The 18324-nt window shown below is 44.9% G+C and overlaps 1 protein-coding gene across 1 annotated transcript in view; it reads left to right on the top strand.

The window, feature by feature from the left end:
* LOC126101100 (scavenger receptor class B member 1) overlaps positions 1–18324 on the top strand; it is a 414784-nt gene that overhangs the window by 348909 nt on the left and 47551 nt on the right. The window lies entirely within an intron of this gene.

Genomic DNA, 18324 nt, shown 5'->3' with positions numbered 1-18324 from the left:
CTTATTGAGAATATTGAGTGTAATGGGTACGGAGGACTGCAAAGATTAGCACTACGTATTTGATGTTGAAGTTACGTACTCTCGTAAAGCAAGCAAATGGATCTGTAAAATGTCAGCAAAATGGTTCTACAGCGTGAAAGACATGCTCACAATTGTGCTGTATGCTTTACAGTCCAGGAATGAAGATTTTCCAAAAGTGGTTATAAAATACCGCTTAATTCATGTAGCTAAGTGGCTGAGTTTGCTATTGGCTATTGGTTACTAATCAGTGTATCTGTAAAACATGTCACTCGATTTTTACTGTTTTCAGCTTTAGTCGAAATCCTGTGGAATATGGATAATGCAGAAGGATGCTTTGTTCTCAGTGATATTGGAGATGCAGCTCTTTGACTCTGTCAGGAAAGGAAACTGCTCAAAGAAGTAGTTATTGCACACTCAGACAGCGTGGTAATTTGTTATTAAGCAATATCTCGGACTGTCCGAGTAGCGGAAATCGATTGTATCATTACGACTTTCGTTTGAGATGGATTAAAGAATCGCCAGGAAACTTCTACCAGGACACGCTGACCCTATTGTTACCCAGGTCAAAAAAGGCGCAGGTAACAACGAATTAACAGATAGTCACTTGGTACTTTTCATTGTCCAGTTTTCTTTGCATATCATATTCGAAATTGCCATCGCCTTCTTCAATGTTTTGTAGCTATTATAGACCTATACTGCGTTACTAATCCGCGTTAATGCCTACATTCTTTTTTAACCTGTGTGTAAACATTTGAGACGCCAATTAACAGTTTCTCCCTTCTGTCGCCTGTAGACTTCGGACCTGAACCAACCGCACTTTAAAAGGTCGTCTGACAAAGCCGACTTGGTGACGTGCTGTCACCTATGCCTCCTTTATTTCTGATGTATCTGAACTTCCTATATTTCAGGAACCGTGGGGAACAGAATACATACTTATTTGACTCTTTAAGCTGTTAAGGCATGTCTGTTACCTCCAGAAACAACCGGGATATAAATACTACCTCCTCATATATAGTGATTTTCCGAATACAGAAGCAAATGTGTCAAAGGGTATGTATAAATATGAGCTATTAAAAAGACTCATTTAGGATAGGAAAAGGTACGTTTCACAGAAACCTTAATAGGTTTTAAAACTAAAGATACCCTCCAGCACATAGTCTGCGTTAGTGTTGACAGAATTGTTACCACATGTCTGAGGAACGTAGCATTCATTAATGTAAGAATGTAGGGTGATCTCGACTCGACTTGACGGAAAGACTAGGTTACAACGTCCCGTCAACAACGAAGCCATTAGAAAGGGATTCAAAAATTATGGGGAAGGTATCGGCTGCGGTTCTTCGAAGGAACCACCCCGGAATTCGCTTTGATTCGGGGGAATCATGGAAATCTCTCATTCCTCAAGAACACACTATATCTTAAGACTACGCGCATTTGCATAGTAAGCACACAGTACTATTTCAGTGCATTCTTAAGGCATTATAGTATTTACACCACCTTTAATTCAGTAGTGCAACATGTTTTCCCACCTCCAACTATCACCAAACCAAACTCCTAGAAACATCTTGCAAGATGTGTGTTTGATGCTTCAGCCACTTAATTCTATCATTACATGGCATATCGTACTTTTTATTGCTCTTTGAACCTCATCCGTACTGCTTTTTCTTCTTTACCTCCATGCATTAGACTGTAAATCATATTTCTGCTACTTTTGTTGTCCAGAGACCTTGTGCTGTAAATTAGCTTGCTTGTATCCTTCAATAAAAATGTTATTTTCTCATTTGTAGACAGCAGAAGCAGTCTTGCAAATAGACAGTAAGTGGTTGACGAGTCATGAAAGTAAATGTTAGTATCATCTGCAAGCAAGATAAAACTTAAATCACTCGTTGCAAACTCCATGCGTGCTGTATATGTACAATTTCCTAAGTAGTAGATTATGATTGATCACATCAGATGTTTTAGATAGGTCTAGAAACACCTCACAAATTAAATTTGGTGTGTAGCATTCAAAGCTTGCTGCAAGCGTTTAGTTTAGTTAGATTTATGTTCCATGGATCATTTGTACGATTAATCGTAACGTGTCGTTTTACACTCACAGTAGACATTCTTAAGTAAATGTGGCTACATGCTGATCATTTACAAGTTGTCTTTTTTTCTACATCTAATTTAGTAACTCCAACCCATCACCATTTAAATATTAAATAAATGGAAATTCTTCTACGGAATAGGAGAGGTTGTCAAGAACAAGCTTTTCAGTTTATCAAATTTACCTTTTCTATCTGTCCGACATTTTATATCATTGGCGAGGTGATTATCCCAGAAAGGACTGCAAAATGCTGCCCCTAAAACTTTTACAGTCAACTTTTATGTGGAATAACAGGAGTCACTTTTTCGTCTGGTGCTGTAGTTGTGTATGTAATTGCTCCTGTTGCGCTATAGTGGGTTATTTACAGTAAGCATATACTTTTAAACAGTAGTCAGAATCCATTACTTCTTAGGCAGGTGTCAAGATGATGATCGTAGTGAGTACTACTTACTAGTCGTATCATATCTCAATAAGGAGGTCGGTTGGTTGGTTGGTTGGTTGTTGCGGGAAGGAGACCAGACAGCGTGGTCATCGGTCTCATCGGATTAGGGAAGGATGGGGAAGGAAGTCGGCCGTGCCCTTTCAGAGGAACCATCCCGGCATTTGCCTGGAGTGATTTAGGGAAATCACAAGGAGGTCGGAACATTTGGCTCTGGAGAGGAGCATGTGGCAGAACTGTGGCACAGATTTAGACGAACTGTAGACCACGCTTGTGATGAATATATACCTAGTACACGAGTGTCCAAAAGTTAAGCATACTAACGAAAAGAAGACCATTGCCTTATCAGGATGCCGGAAGGATTACTGAACAAGCTGCAGCTTAATCATAAGACATTTGGCATACAACAGTGCCCGAAACATAGTGTTACAAAAGTTCTGACAGCTAAGATACACATGAAGCGTTTAATGCTACACAGCGACATGGCACGCTCTCTAAAAGGCAGTTAGAAAGCTCTCTCGGTAGTCGATCCCATTCCTCAGCAAAAGCGGTGCGGAGGTCTGGAAGTGGCCTTGGTGGAGGCTAGCGGGACGCAATTCGTCTCTCTAATGCATCCCAGGCATGTCCTGTAGAATTCAGATCTGGAGACTTCGCTGGAAAGTCCATGTGACAGAGGTCTTCACCTTCAAGAAAACCACCCATCTGAACAGGTCGACGCGGACCGATATTATCGTCGATATAGTGGAAGTCTGGGCCAACTGAAAATGTTGTAGCAGTTTGTCATTTCTGTACCTCTGAGCGTTTACAGTACACCCCCGACGATGTGCAGTTCCTTACAGGCGTTCCATATGATGCTTGCCCACACCATGACGCCATCACCACCAAACTAGTCTCTTTCCACTACGTCCCTGGGGTTGTATTGGCTACCAGATTCTCTAGAGAATCTCGACGTTAAGCCATTATCAAGCAACTACAAAACATAATACAATGTAACAAGAACAATGTACAGTGGGATTAACAATAGGTACAATCAGTTTTATAATTACTTGAAATTCGTATATTATATTTACAGGAAATTGACATACAGGCAGAGATAACAACGTAATATGCACAACTGCACATCAAGGAACAACTAGACAGCGCTACAAGTCAATATTCCATTTCATGTCCTGCGATTTTGAGTGGACTGTAAATGTCGCAGAACTAAAAATGTATACTTATAGGATGTTTGAGAAAATGTCTAAAACTGTCTAGAAATTTTTTCATCCTGTTCACTCAGTACGTATTCCGGTTGTTCTATGAAGGCGCTACATATTTCAGTTTCTTCTAGACCGCCCATCAATCTACCTTTCTCTAATCTGTGCTGGAGTGAGCGGGACGCACACGGTTGGACGTATTGCAAAAAAAACCTGTTGTTCCGAGCCTGCGATACACAGTTCGTCGTTAAACAGCAACTCCTGAGGCACCTGCAAGCTATGCAGCCAGTTTTCTTGCAGGTGTACTCAGATTTGGTCGGACAACTACAATCTTAAGGCCAGATATGGGTCCTACTGTGGGGTGGTTATTCTTGGTCGGCCTTGTACTGACCTACGACGAACATCACTTGTATCTCTAAAACGTCACCAAAGCCTGGAAATCACTCTGTGGCACATCTCAGGATACCGAGACTTCGATCTGTATCTGGCCTGTTTCTAGGCGGTCGAGTATTCGGTCCTATAAAACAAGATCCAGATAGCGTCTTCGTGGCATTATGTTGTTAACTTCACCAACAGACCACACTCTGCTCACTACGAACTGACAAACAAGACTGAAAGATGAGTGGTCTCATGAATTGTTTGTTTTTACCTTCGGTTTCCCCGCTGTTCACAGCATGAAGTAGTCCTTCGCTATACAAAGCGAGCAAATAGGGTTTGTAGGTAAACATTGGCGGTGACGTTGGGTGATTGCTCACCTTTCCTAGTTTCACTTTCCTTTTTTCCGTGATTGTGTCATTGTTGGAGGCTAATATATTACAGTCAAGGCTCAGAATAAACTTCTATGCTATAATGTCACATAACGAAATTTCTGAAACAACAGAGACTACAGCAAACAAGTGTAAAATAAAGCATAGGGCATGATAGGTACGCAGTTCTTGCCCCACAGCAATTCCTTCCAGGCACTGAGTGATACGTTACAAAATTGGGTTGAAATCGGTCTAATGCTTCAGGAGGAGATGTGGCTCAAATGGCTCTAAGTACTACGGGACTTAACAAATGGTTCAAATGGCTCTGAGCCCTATGGGACTCAACTTCTGACGTCATCAGTCCCCTAGAACTTAGAACTACTTAAAACTAACTAACCTACGGACACCACACACATCCCTGCCCGAGGCATGATTCGAACCTGCGACCGTAGCAGTCGCGCGGTTCCAGACTGAAACGCCTAGAACCGCTCGACCACCGCGGCCGGTGGAGGAGATGTGGAACGTCCATTCATCTGTTCATTGATTCATTTGTTCATTGGTTCATTCATTGATTCATTTTTTTCATTCGTTCATTCATTTGTTCATTCATTGATTCATTTGTTCATTCATTGCTTCATTCGTTCATCCATACATACATGTACATTTTTATGATATGTATGTATGTAAGGCAACTGTTCACACGTGATATTTTCAGTTACTTTAAGAAAGGAAGACGATAGACTGAATATCATTATTTCTGTGAAGTGACATACTATTGGCAGTTTTAGGTCTGCTGGGAACATTGGTGCGCTGACTGTACAGTGCGACGGCGTCAGATCTAGCCAGAGTTAGTTCTTCTAGGCAGCAGGGCTCCACGATCAGTAAGTAGGAGGCCTGCCACCTGTCTGGTGCGGGCTGCCGTATCCCGCCGTGCCATTTCCGAGCCTGCGCGCTGAGCGGAGAAAGCCCGCCCGCCGTGCGTCCGCGCGGCACTTCCGCAATTACCGCGACGCCCGGGGCGCCGCCGGCCGGCGCGCGGGTCCGCGTGTGTCTCCAGCCGCCTTACGCAAGCTGCTTACCTAAGCGCGAGGACCCGCCTGTATTAATGGCAGGGCCGGAGGGGGCCATCGACAAAGACACGAGGATGACCCGGGCCCCGCTGGAATACACTTCCAGATTTACGCGGGAAGGCAGGAAGGAAGGAATGAAGGAAGCAGGATCAAGGTTTACTGTTGCGCCCTCGGCGAGATCGTCGTAGACAGAGCACGTAGCAGTAACCAGAAAGGAAAAATGCTCTTATCGTAGCACAAAAAAGGCGAATATATCCTGGGCAGATTAAGGGATGCAAAAGAAGGGACATTTAAATCAGTACATCTTGTATCAGTTGCTCGGCCACCATTGACCAGACGTTTTCAATTGGCGAGAGATCTGGAGAATGTGCTGGCCAGGGCAGCAGTCCAACATTTTCTGTATCCAGAAAGGCCCGTACAGGACCTGCAACATGCGGTCGTGCATTATCCTGCTGAAATGAAGGGTTTCGCAGGGATCGAAGGAAGGGTAGAGCCACGGGTCGTAACACATCTGAAACGTAACGTCCACTGTTCAAAGTGCCGTCAATGCGAACAAGAGGTGACCGAGACGTGTAACCAATGGCACCCCATACCATCACGCCGGGTGAGACGCCAGAATGGCAATGACGAATACACGCTTCCAATGTGCGTTCACCGCGATGTCGCCAAACACTGATGTGACCATCATGATGCTGCAAACAGAACCTGGATTCATCCGGAAAAATGACGTTTTGCCATTCGTGCACCCAGGTTCGTCGTTGAGTACACCATCGCAGGCGCTCCTGTCTGTGATGCAGCGTCAAGGGTATCCGCAGCTATGGTCTCGGAGCTGATAGTCCATGCTGCTGCAAACGTCGTCGAAGTGTTCGTGCAGATGGTTGTTGTCTTGCAAACGTCCCCATCTGTTGACTCAGGGAGCGAGATGTGGCTGCACGATCCGTTACAGCCATGCGGTTAAGATGCCTTTCATCTCGACTGCTAGTGATACGAGGCCGTTAGGATCCAGCACGGCGTTCGGTATTACCCTCCTGAACCCACCGATTCCATATTCTGCTAACAGTCATTGGATCTCGACCAACGCGAGCAGCAATGTCGCGATACGATAAACCGCAATCACGATAGGCTACAATCCGAACATTATTAAAGTTGGAAACGTGATGGTACGCATTTCTCCTCCTTTCACAAGGCATCACAACAACGTTTCACCAAGCAATGCCGGTCAACTGCTGTTCGTGTATGAGAAATCGGTTGGAAACTTTGCTCATGTCAGCACGTTGTAGGTGTCGCCACCGGCGCCAACCTTGTGTGAATGCTCTGAAAAGCTAATCGTTTGCATATCACAGCATCTTCTTTCTTTCTTCGTGGTGTAGCAATTTTAATGGCCAGTACTGTAGTTTCCTCCTTTGACATCCATAACTCTGCCCTGGACATATTCGCCTTTCTTCTTGCTATGATAGGAGCATTTGTTATTTTGAATCCAAATTCTGCCATAATTTAGACACTATATCGTCATATTTTTGTTCATTTGAATGGCAATTGATCCGGTAAAAGTCTTTTTTTATTGTCTTTCAGACCATGTTGCTTAACTTGTGGCAACGGACAAAGATTTCACAAAGCTGGACGACCATTAATCACACATATTTACAAAATAAGAACTGACTCGCATTAATTTGAAACATAGAAGTGGAACACTTCAAAAACTCTCAAAAAATTGGCATTTTGCATTTTTAACACGTAAATCCGAATGCTGTATATACAAATGACGCCTTTAATTAATTTCAGGTCAATTTATTAATCTCATGACAAAATCTTTTCCAAAAGTAATTAATACATTTGCACCATTTTCCGGGGCGCCAGCTCCCGTTCGCCATTCTAACCTTGCTTAATATACTGTATAACGTAGCTGCAGTAAGACAGATGCTCGAATGGCTATAGAAATGGCCACTGGTCCGGGAAAAACAAAAAAACTGTATACTCCCTGTTCGAAAGGACATAGAAGCCAAACTCAGAGACTCCCCCTAGCCAACAGCGATACTGCGCGCGGCCTTTTCAGACCTACAGGTTCCGCGCTGTGGCGGTTTCAAGTTGCTGATTGGCCTGGTGGAAGTCTTTCAATTGGACGCTACTTCGTCGACTTCAGTGTCCCTAGTCTACCACAGTCGTCCAGTCAGCGAAAGGGAACCAACAGCGTGACTTGGACTCCGAACCACCTGTCATTGCTAGCAACTCACTTCTTTGAAAGATGGAGGCTAGATTAAAGGTAGACTCGATGTTTCCGGCGTCCGACCGGGATTCGATTTACAGGTACGTGCTTTACCACTAGACTAAAAGACCCGAGGGTGGCATAGGAGATTGGCCATTTACGTATTTTTTTGAAAGGTAGCATTCGCCTCCATGATGTAGGGAAACCACGAAAACGTAAACGTGGATAGCTAGAAGGGAACTCGATGTCCGTCGTTATTCTCAAAGTTTGTCTTCGGTGATGATGACATTATGGTGTAATCAAAAGATGCGACAGTGACAAGACTTAATCGGCACTCCTGAGTAACGACGTACTTCTATCGTGCCAATACATTTATCATTATTTACAGCTATTTAAGCATATAATCAGAAACAATGGAAAATTAGTGCTATAACAATGTTTACTCAAGGTACTTAGGTGCAGTGTTGGTAGCTCTAAGACCATTTGGAAGTACAATCATGTTGCTGTTATAGTCTAGGGGTTGCCGAAATTTTAGATGCGTTTAAGTAAACGCCAATTGCTATTGATCCCAGTACTTGTTCTTTATTTGGTTGCATGTTCCAGAAATCAAACTTCACATAATATTCATTTTTAAACAAATAACACAGGACAAAATGCTTCTTATGGTTCCCTTTACAAAATTAATAAGACAAATCAGAATTCTAAATAACAAGTGATAATACATCTTGAGCGTTTGTCAGCTTCGTAAAAACGTTCAAGCGGCCACCCAGAAACGGTGTTGACAAAGGTGTTAGTCTCTTGGTTTCCTAACTTCGAACAAGGAAGCGATACAAAAACTGGAGATGGAACGGTAGTAAGGATAGAGTCTGACCCAAAGGTTGAGCAGTCATCTACGCTATGCAACTCTCTCTCCTTGTATGTGGCGGGACGCTTGTTTTCGCGCGCAGCGACCTGGTTGGCTAACTTCAAACTCGCAAACGGCACAACTTACCTACTTTCTTTCTACAACAATTTCTCAGCACAACAGCGGGAATGACCCTCGTCTTTTTCCGATCACTTGCTCCGCGGACGTACGACAAACTGCAGCTAGAAGCCCATAAAGTTCTTTTACTTAATTTGTAAGGAATCGTACAGTCCAGTTGCTATTACTGTGTTGAGCAATTTTACTTGGTTTTCTATTCGGTAACCAGTCTCTGTATCTATCATTTAAGCTTACATTTGATGACTGACAGGAGGAAATTGAGTATGATTATTTGCTGTGCAACCATTTCAGAAGACCGAAAACTGTATTCAGCCTCTGCTCTGTGATTTTGGATTTCAGAAGAATTACTGAGTGACTGAATAGCTGATTTTTTTTATGTTTTCTGATTTTAATTAAGTGCAAAAAAACTTACTTTTCATCACACCGATTAACAAAAGTTTACTTTCGAATACATAAGACACTTTTCGCATGTCTCTCCTCACGATCCTTTTGACTTCATTCAGCTTTTGTTTCCCAACAGAGCTTTTACTTCGTTCTAATATATGGTGAAGCTATGTTTGCATTCGAAGCAACATTCTAACACGGTTATTGAACCACGGTGGGTTTTCCCCATCATCACAATCTTTCGCGGCACATACACGTGTAAGGTGCGACGTACAATACTTTCGAATTTTATCCAGCGACACCCACCATCTCAGAGACAACTGACTGATAATCATTGTTAAGATATTCTGCAATTTGTGTCATTCCAGGCTTGCTAAGCACAAATATTTTCCTACGTATCTTAAAATTCCATCCTTAGTAATAGATGCTACAACAGCATGCTGGACACACATTCTTTTCTCTACGGTAACTGAATAGCAGTCAGTATTTGGGTGTATTAGTTATTAGATGATCTAAAAACTTTAACCATGATACCAAGTTCTCTTTTGTGCATTCTGCAGCAACATCTACAGAGGCAGGTGGTCTATAAAAGCATTTTATTACAATGTTTGACCTATCTCTGACGCACACATTCCCCCAGATTATTTCGCATTCGGAAACTAGATGTTATCGAGCTGTGACGGTTGGTAGCACAGTCTAGCCTTGTTACATACAGATGATGTATGCCGCAGCACTTCGCAACTTTATTGCGTGATCTTCGCCTCTTAGAGACGTAAAAGTCCGATCTGGAGTGACACAACTTTGTTGTCGAAAGGGGACTCCCTACACATCATTTTTCTCTCACGGCCCTCCCGAACACGTCACAGACGTCCGTGGATGGTAAACAAAGCAAATAATTAGCTTCCAGTCTTGCAGTACAGACAAGAATGATATGTGTGAAATATATTACCGTTCTAAGTCAATTGAAATGCCATTATGGGAATAACATTAAACAATTTGTAGATTATAAATGTATGGATTGTTTAAAGACAATCACACACCAGCCAGATAACATGAGAGTTATCAGCTATAGCATTTTGTATTGTTTACCTTAACAGGTCTTAGATGTCTACGCTGTTTCTCAAAAAATCACTGCATCACATGACGGAGAAATGCAAAACCAACACGCCTCGAGGCAATGAAGATAGGGTACGACGGATTGTAGTCCCCGTCCGACACAGTTTGTCTGCCAGAAAGTTTCACAGTTGACCACCCTCCGCTGTATAGCGAAAATCCGCTCTTCAAACACTCCTGTAGGCTGTGATTAATCCGTTTCTCCACAATATCCTTTCTTCCAGAAGTGCTAGACCGCAAGTTTTTCAGGAGAGAGGTACTGGGGAAAGTAAAGCTTTGAGGCAAAGTCGTGAACTGCGCTTGGATAATTCAGTAGATAGAGCATTTGCCCGCGAAAGACAAAGGTCCGAGGTTCGAGTCCCGATCCGACGCGAACTTTCGATCCGCCACGAACTTCAAAAGTAGCGTAAATCCATTGCAGAATGAAAATTCATTCTGCACTCTTGTATGCAGTTGTTTAATGTCATTGCTCTAAATCTTTCATAAATAGTATCAGCATTCCTATAGCAATAAAACCATTTGTGGCTAATTCAGAGGTTTTTTTCCGGCCGTTGTGGCCGAGCGGTTCTAGGCTCTTAAGTCCGGAACCGCGCGACTGCTACGGTCACAGGTTTGAATCCTGCCTCGGGCATGAATGTGTGTGATGTTCTTAGGTTAGTTAGGTTTAAGTAGTTCTAGGGGACTGATGACGTCAGATGTTAAGTCCGATAGTGCTCAGAGACATTTGAGCTTTTTTTTTCTTCTTCAGTATAATCAGAACGGTGTCGTCGCAGCTGAAGTGTCATATGGAAGCGGAATGGAGCACATAAAGTTCAGGATTACTAAAACTGAAACTAAAAAGTTCTCAATTTATGGTAAATCTTTCGTAGTAGAAGAGAATATTCTTGACGTGGTATGCGAGTAATTGAAAATACTTTCGTTTTACGCTGATCCGTAACCATAATAATTTTACCAACCCACACCTTTAGAAATCGAAAACTGCTTGCTCAGGAATCGACAATAAGTTAACACCGATCTACAAGGTAGGAGAAGGCTGGAGTTCTACACCTCGCCTAAAGTAAATCGTTGAAGAGCAAATAATCGCACAAAGACTTGAAGGAAGTGGAAAAAAGGTTTGGACTAGCTGGCGTAAGTATGGCACATTCGTCAGAGTCAAGGAAAAATACGAAAAATATCTGTCTAGAAAAGCGTTCATTAAAAGTCAAAATCACGAGACGATTTGTCACTGGTTATAGCCGCGCACCGTTTTTATATAAAATACCTACCCGGATAACTGTACGCGTTAAATCGTCGCCTCAGTAACGATTCGCAAACTTGTAGAACCGTTTCACACAATTTTACATGACTAACACTACACGCAGACAGCATGAGTACACATGTTCTGTCGCGGGGAGTGGGTAGTGGGGTGTAACGGGCTGGTGGCAGGAAGGGCAACAAGCCACGCCTTAAAGTAGCTATGCCACATACTGTAATCACCACAGCGACGCTGCGCAGATGCAGGACATTGACACAAAAAAGATAATCACTTTTTAAAAATCCAGAATTTTGAACGATACGACATGTTAAGGTGGTCATGCTTTGTCGAACAGTTTTTCAGTGTCCTCTTCCTTGTCGAATTCGAGCATGTTCTACGTCTCTAATGACTTAGATGTGGGGTAATTACGCTTCCTTTCTTATTAATAATGTAAATAAATATCTCGACTATGTCTACGACCATTCAGTTTTCGTGAATCAAGCCGTCTAGACTGATTAATGATGTTTCTTTATTTATAATGAAGTTCCGAATACTGCCGTCATCAGATCAAATCTTAGAGCCTGTAAAACAATGCTCAGAATCTGTATCAATGAAACCTATGCTTGAACGAGGTGTCATCTCTTGTTCCGCATAGGCATAGATCTGATTGATACACAAATGATGGTTTAAAAGTTTTAACTTTTGTTCCGATGGCAGGACCCGAAATAAATTAGTATATTAAGTGGCCTAGATTGCTTTATTCACAGTCGACGTCACTTCGAAGGTTAATTTTCTTCAGATTTATTTCCATGAGGAGCAAGGTATCCACGACCGAGTCAATGAGTTCCGAGACAGGAGGAAGCGCAACATCGGTCGTAATTTTTAATCTGTTCATTGTCGGTCGTAAATTTTAATCTGTTCATTGTAGACCGATTTCAGCTACTGTGCGGCTATTTTCAGGGCAATTATATCATAACATACAACAACAAAAAAAGTGTGTGAAATCTTATGGGACTGAACTGCTGAGGTCATTAGTCCCTAAGGTTACACACAGCTTAACCTAAATTATCCTAAGGACAAACAACACACACACACACACACACACACACACACACACACACACACACACACACACATGCCCGAGGGAGGACTCGAACCTCCGCCTAGACCAGCCGATAACATACACTCCTGGAAATGGAAAAAAGAACACATTGACACCGGTGTGTCAGACCCACCATACTTGCTCCGGACACTGCGAGAGGGCTGTACAAGCAATGATCACACGCACGGCACAGCGGACACACCAGGAACCGCGGTGTTGGCCGTCGAATGGCGCTAGCTGCGCAGCATTTGTGCACCGCCGCCGTCAGTGTCAGCCAGTTTGCCGTGGCATACGGAGCTCCATCGCAGTCTTTAACACTGGTAGCATGCCGCGACAGCGTGGACGTGAACCGTATGTGCAGTTGACGGACTTTGAGCGAGGGCGTATAGTGGGCATGCGGGAGGCCGGGTGGACGTACCGCCGAATTGCTCAACACGTGGGGGCGTGAGGTCTCCACAGTACATCGATGTTGTCGCCAGTGGTCGGCGGAAGGTGCACGTGCCCGTCGACCTGGGACCGGACCGCAGCGACGCACGGATGCACGCCAAGACCGTAGGATCCTACGCAGTGCCGTAGGGGACTGCACCGCCACTTCCCAGCAAATTAGAGACACTGTTGCTCCTGGGGTATCGGCGAGGACCATTCGCAACCGTCTCCATGAAGCTGGGCTACGGTCCCGCACACCGTTAGGCCGTCTTCCGCTCACGCCCCAACATCGTGCAGCCCGCCTCCAGTGGTGTCGCGACAGGCGTGAATGGAGGGACGAATGGAGACGTGTCGTCTTCAGCGATGAGAGTCGCTTCTGCCTTGGTGCCAATGATGGTCGTATGCGTGTTTGGAGCCGTGCAGGTGAGCGCCACAATCAGTACTGCATACGACCGAGGCACACAGGGCCAACACCCGGCATCATGGTGTGGGGAGCGATCTCCTACACTGGCCGTACACCACTGGTGATCGTCGAGGGGACACTGAATAGTGCACGGTACATCCAAACCGTCATCGAACCCATCGTTCTACCATTCCTAGACCGGCAAGGGAACTTGCTGTTCCAACAGGACAATGCACGTGCGCATGTATCCCGTGCCACCCAACGTGCTCTAGAAGGTGTAAGTCAACTACCCTGGCCAGCAAGATCTCCGGATCTGTCCCCCATTGAGCATGTTTGGGACTGGATGAAGCGTCGTCTCACGCGGTCTGCACGTCCAGCACGAATGCTGGTCCAACTGAGGCGCCAGGTGGAAATGGCATGGCAAGCCGTTCCACAGGACTACATCCAGCATCTCTACGATCGTCTCCATGGGAGAATAGCAGCCTGCATTGCTGCGAAAGGTGGATATACACTGTACTAGTGCCGACATTGTGCATGCTCTGTTGCCTGTGTCTATGTGCCTGTGGTTCTGTCAGTGTGATCGTGTGATGTATCTGACCCCAGGAATGTGTCAATAAAGTTTCCCCTTCCTGGGACAATGAATTCACGGTGTTCTTATTTCAATTTCCAGGAGTGTATTACAAATATTACGTACAAGACTGTGTTGTCTGTGCTATTATATTCAGGATGAGTTGTCATTACTTGGATATAATTGTACTGAAGATAGCTACACGGTAGCTGAAATCGATCTGCAATAAACCGATCAAGATTTACGACGATGCTGTCCTTCCTCCGGTCTTGGTTTAATCTTCTGCCTTTGCTTCCTACCTGTTGACGGCATTTCAAAGGTGCCTCTAGCCGGAGACATGGCCTGGACAGTCGCGTACAGATGAGACAAGTGTCCACTTTGCAGCTAACGAGAAAGCCGGCGGAGGTGGGCGACAGCGAAAGTGGTCAGCCTGTCCGGGGGCGGCCGCGCACACACGGCACGGGCCCGCCAACTTCCGGCACCGCGGAGGGCGGCGATGCAGCTCGCTGCCGTAGGCGAACCTCCGACCGGAATGCGATACAAGCTGCATTACTGCGAGGCAGCCAGCAGAAGTGCATGACACATACGACTGAAACGGAGAAACATTCAACAGTTTCAGACCAGGATATGCTCGTTCATGTCGTAAGACGCATTTTCTGACGCTAGACCAAGCTGTCGAGAAGCCTTGTTCACGTATAAGCGTAATATAAAATTTTAAATTGTCTGTTACGTACAACAGGCCAGACTATAATGAACTGAGTGTTTATTTTATTGGTACTTATCAGTAGAGATAGCTTAAGCGCGTACACACAAGCAACTTGCAGGTCTAAATAAACTCGTGTTGGGTGCGTGTTACGTGCCTGCATGTGAATCAGCCACCACACACCACGCAGCGTGGCCGCGGACAGTGCTTGCGCAGAAACGGGGAGACCGTGGCGCCGACTCCTGATAACGGAATTTAACCAATTCTCGCCGCACTCACTCTAACAAGGGGCAGCCAGATGAAAACCGAACACTCACTGAAATACACAAGTCCGTAGGACAGGTGGCCTCACTGTTGTTACGTTTCGATACTGTCACCGCTGCGGTAGGGGAATGGCAAAGCGCCACATCACAGGTGCATGCAATTATTTTATGACCTTCGTTATTGAGGGACTGGTCTAGTGTGTCAGTCCAGCCGTTGACATGAAGACATGCAAAGGAGAACTTGGAGGTATGATCCGTTTTCTGGTGGTTGTCGGTGCTGGAGTACACGGAATTCATCGCCGCATATCCCCAACGTTTGTATATGAGTGGCAGCGGAGATTGAGAAGGTGTGTAGGTACATGATGAAAGACCCCACGATATAGTAAATTTATAAAAAAAAATAGCGATCGACCATAAGCGTCGGCAGAGACGTTAGTTATGAATTCGCGGGAAGGCGCAGACAAATGAACAAGAAACATAATTTTTCTTTGTACATGATTGTTTGACTATCTCGTGTGTGGACGGATGCTTAAGATATATAGCTCAAAGTATGAAGCATTACGAGTGTTAGGTACTACATGTGAGTCTGAATAAGGGAAGACTTAACTACAGTATTAAGAATTTTTAATGAACTGCAGTGGAGCCAAGTAAGGAGGATTTTCTTCATTTTTTGACACTCACTGGTGTCCTTGAAGGGCTGCCTGCATCTACAATTGAAATGTAAGAGAGGAAGTCCGAATAGCCTAAATTCCTACACGCAGAACATTTCTAATAATGCATCTGTACTATTCTTTAAATTTCTTTCCATTTATTTTTATTTATTATAATACAACGGGCGTATATCACTGCAAGAAAATCTGTGCCCGGAACAGGCCCATTAGTCATTACCACTGATCTAATGGGGTGGGGAGGGGGTGTGGGAGGGAGGGGGGCAGAACTGATGGCCTTATCCGGGGAGACCGACGAATAATCACAGAGGATGAAATTCGGGTCAGCATTACGCATGGATTTGTGCATGCAGTCGTCAAAGAGCACTTGCATTATCGCAAAATTTTCGCGCAGTGGATGCTACTTCACTTGACGGAGGAAAAAAGTTAGACAGAATGGCGTGAATTCTGAGTCATCTGCTGTGGTATAGCGAGGAAGGGCATGTTTTTCTGTCCTGCATCGTCGTAGGGAACGAAACATCGTGCCACCATTTCGAGCCCGAGAGCAAATGGCAAAGTCGACAGTGGAAACTAGCGAAGTCTCACCCGTTAAAGAATTGCAACGCTCGTCACACAAGTTCCGGTAAGGTCGTGATGACCTCCTTCAACTGCAGGTAGAGTTCCTCGAGCGTGGAACCACAATCAATGCTCAGCACAATGAAGACACTTTGCAGAAGCTGCGATGCGCTGTAAATTCGAAATGCTCAGGAGTGCTATCGGACGGAATCATTTTGTTGCACGATGACGGCCGCCCCCACACTACCAATCGAACGAAGGTTACGCTTCAGCGATTTGTTTGGGAAACACTGCAACATCCTCTGTGTAGCCCGGATCTTCGACCGTGTGATTTTCACAAGTCTGGCGACCTGAAGAAAGACAAGCGTGGACATCGATTTCAGTAAGACGAAGTGCATGAATATGTGTGGTCGTGGATCGGTTAGCGGTCGACTGCGTTCTACGCAACAGCAATTGATCGTCTCATCTCTCAGTAGGTGCGCTGATAACATTTGAATGGAATCATTCCGTGGCGGCGTTGTGACGGGTGTTCGATTATAATTTGACTGCCTCTCATTACAGTACTCGAGTTTGTGCCCGCATCTCGTGGTCGTGTGGTAGCGTTCTCGCTTCCCACGCCCGGGTTCCCGGGTTCGATTCCCGGCGGGGTCAGGGATTTTCTCTGCCTCGTGATGGCTGGGTGTTGTGTGCTGTCCTTAGGTTAGTTAGGTTTAAGTAGTTCTAAGTTCTAGGGGACTTATGACCACAGCAGTTGAGTCCCATAGTGCTCAGAGCCATTTGAATTTTGAACTCGAGTTTGTGCTTTTGTCTCTTCTTACTCTTTACCTTGTTGTCTGTTTTAGGTTTTGTGACATTTAGCAAAGGTTGCAAGAGGTCCTGGTATTTTTCCTACTACAGTTCTTCCTCAAGGAGATGAAGCATTTGAAAGCAGAGGTGTTCAGGTCTTACGATTCCCCTGCAAAGAAATAAGATTTTTGTGGTTCCATACTGAACTCCTTCCAAAGTCAATGAGAGCTTTAGTCATGTCAGCCGGGTTGACCGACTAAACAGCCCTCGTTGTTAAATGGCGAGATGGATTTTATCCAGGGCAAGCTCGTCTCCACAAATCGCAGAAGCTGAGTGTTAATATTCTTGGTTACTCGGGTGGGTCACTGTGGACAGTACTAAATTTCAGTTGATTCTTTATAATGAAATTCACTAATGAATAAATGCATATATTGTTAAGATGCGCTTAGAAGAGGCGCCTGCAAGATGCATTTGGGTGAATACAACACTTTCTAATTCGTCTCCCACCTTAAACCTGTATTTTCTTCATAAGTGATGACTTACCACAGAGAATATAGCAAAAGACATTTAAAAACAAAGGCGATAAGGTTCTGAAGATCTCGCGCCAGTCGACCGACCGCCGTGTCATCCTCAGTCATTCATCATCGTATGCAATACGGAGGAGCATGGGGTCAGCACACCGCGCTCCCCTTCATTGTCAACGTTTCGACCTTGGAGTCCCTCTCAGTCATGTAGCTCCTCAATTGGCATCACGAGGCTGGCTGCACGCAGGGCCACTCCTCCCACCAAGTAAAAAACCATGGCATTACCGGGAATCGAACCCGGGTGGCCGCTTGAGGATACACAGGCAGACTACAAAAGACATTAAGTAGAAATATGCAAAATATCTCACGACATTGATTTGGTTGTTTTGAATTCTAGTAAACCACGCGAAAAGCTAAGAAGAGGATCCACGGTAGCTGAGCAGCTCAGGAAGTTGTAAGAACGGAATCGGGACGACGTAGATTGCGTTGTGCACAAAGTGCTTCAGCCGTGAACGTCACCTTCACGTGTGCAGTCACAGAGCACAGCGGATATCGCTGCTGGAGGCCGGCCAGTGTGGTTCCAGTTTACGAGACTACGCCGAGCGGCCGTAGCGAGATAAAAACGAAAGTGGGCTGGCCGGTTCCCGCCCTGGACACGTCTCTCCCCCCCCCCTCCCCCCCTCCCCACACACACAGAAAGAGCGGGGAGGAGGGAGAGGAGGAGGTGGACAACCGCTCTACATCAGACAGCGCTCACACAATACGTCCAGGAAACGAATCAGCCGACACTACTCTTGTGCGAAGGATAATAGCCTCTGCAGCTGTTAAATACATCACCAAAGTTCTGGATGCTTT

Source organism: Schistocerca cancellata, chromosome 9, assembly GCF_023864275.1.
Source record: "Schistocerca cancellata isolate TAMUIC-IGC-003103 chromosome 9, iqSchCanc2.1, whole genome shotgun sequence".
Taxonomy (NCBI): domain Eukaryota; kingdom Metazoa; phylum Arthropoda; class Insecta; order Orthoptera; family Acrididae; genus Schistocerca; species Schistocerca cancellata.
This window is presented reverse-complemented; position numbering and strand designations above follow the sequence as displayed.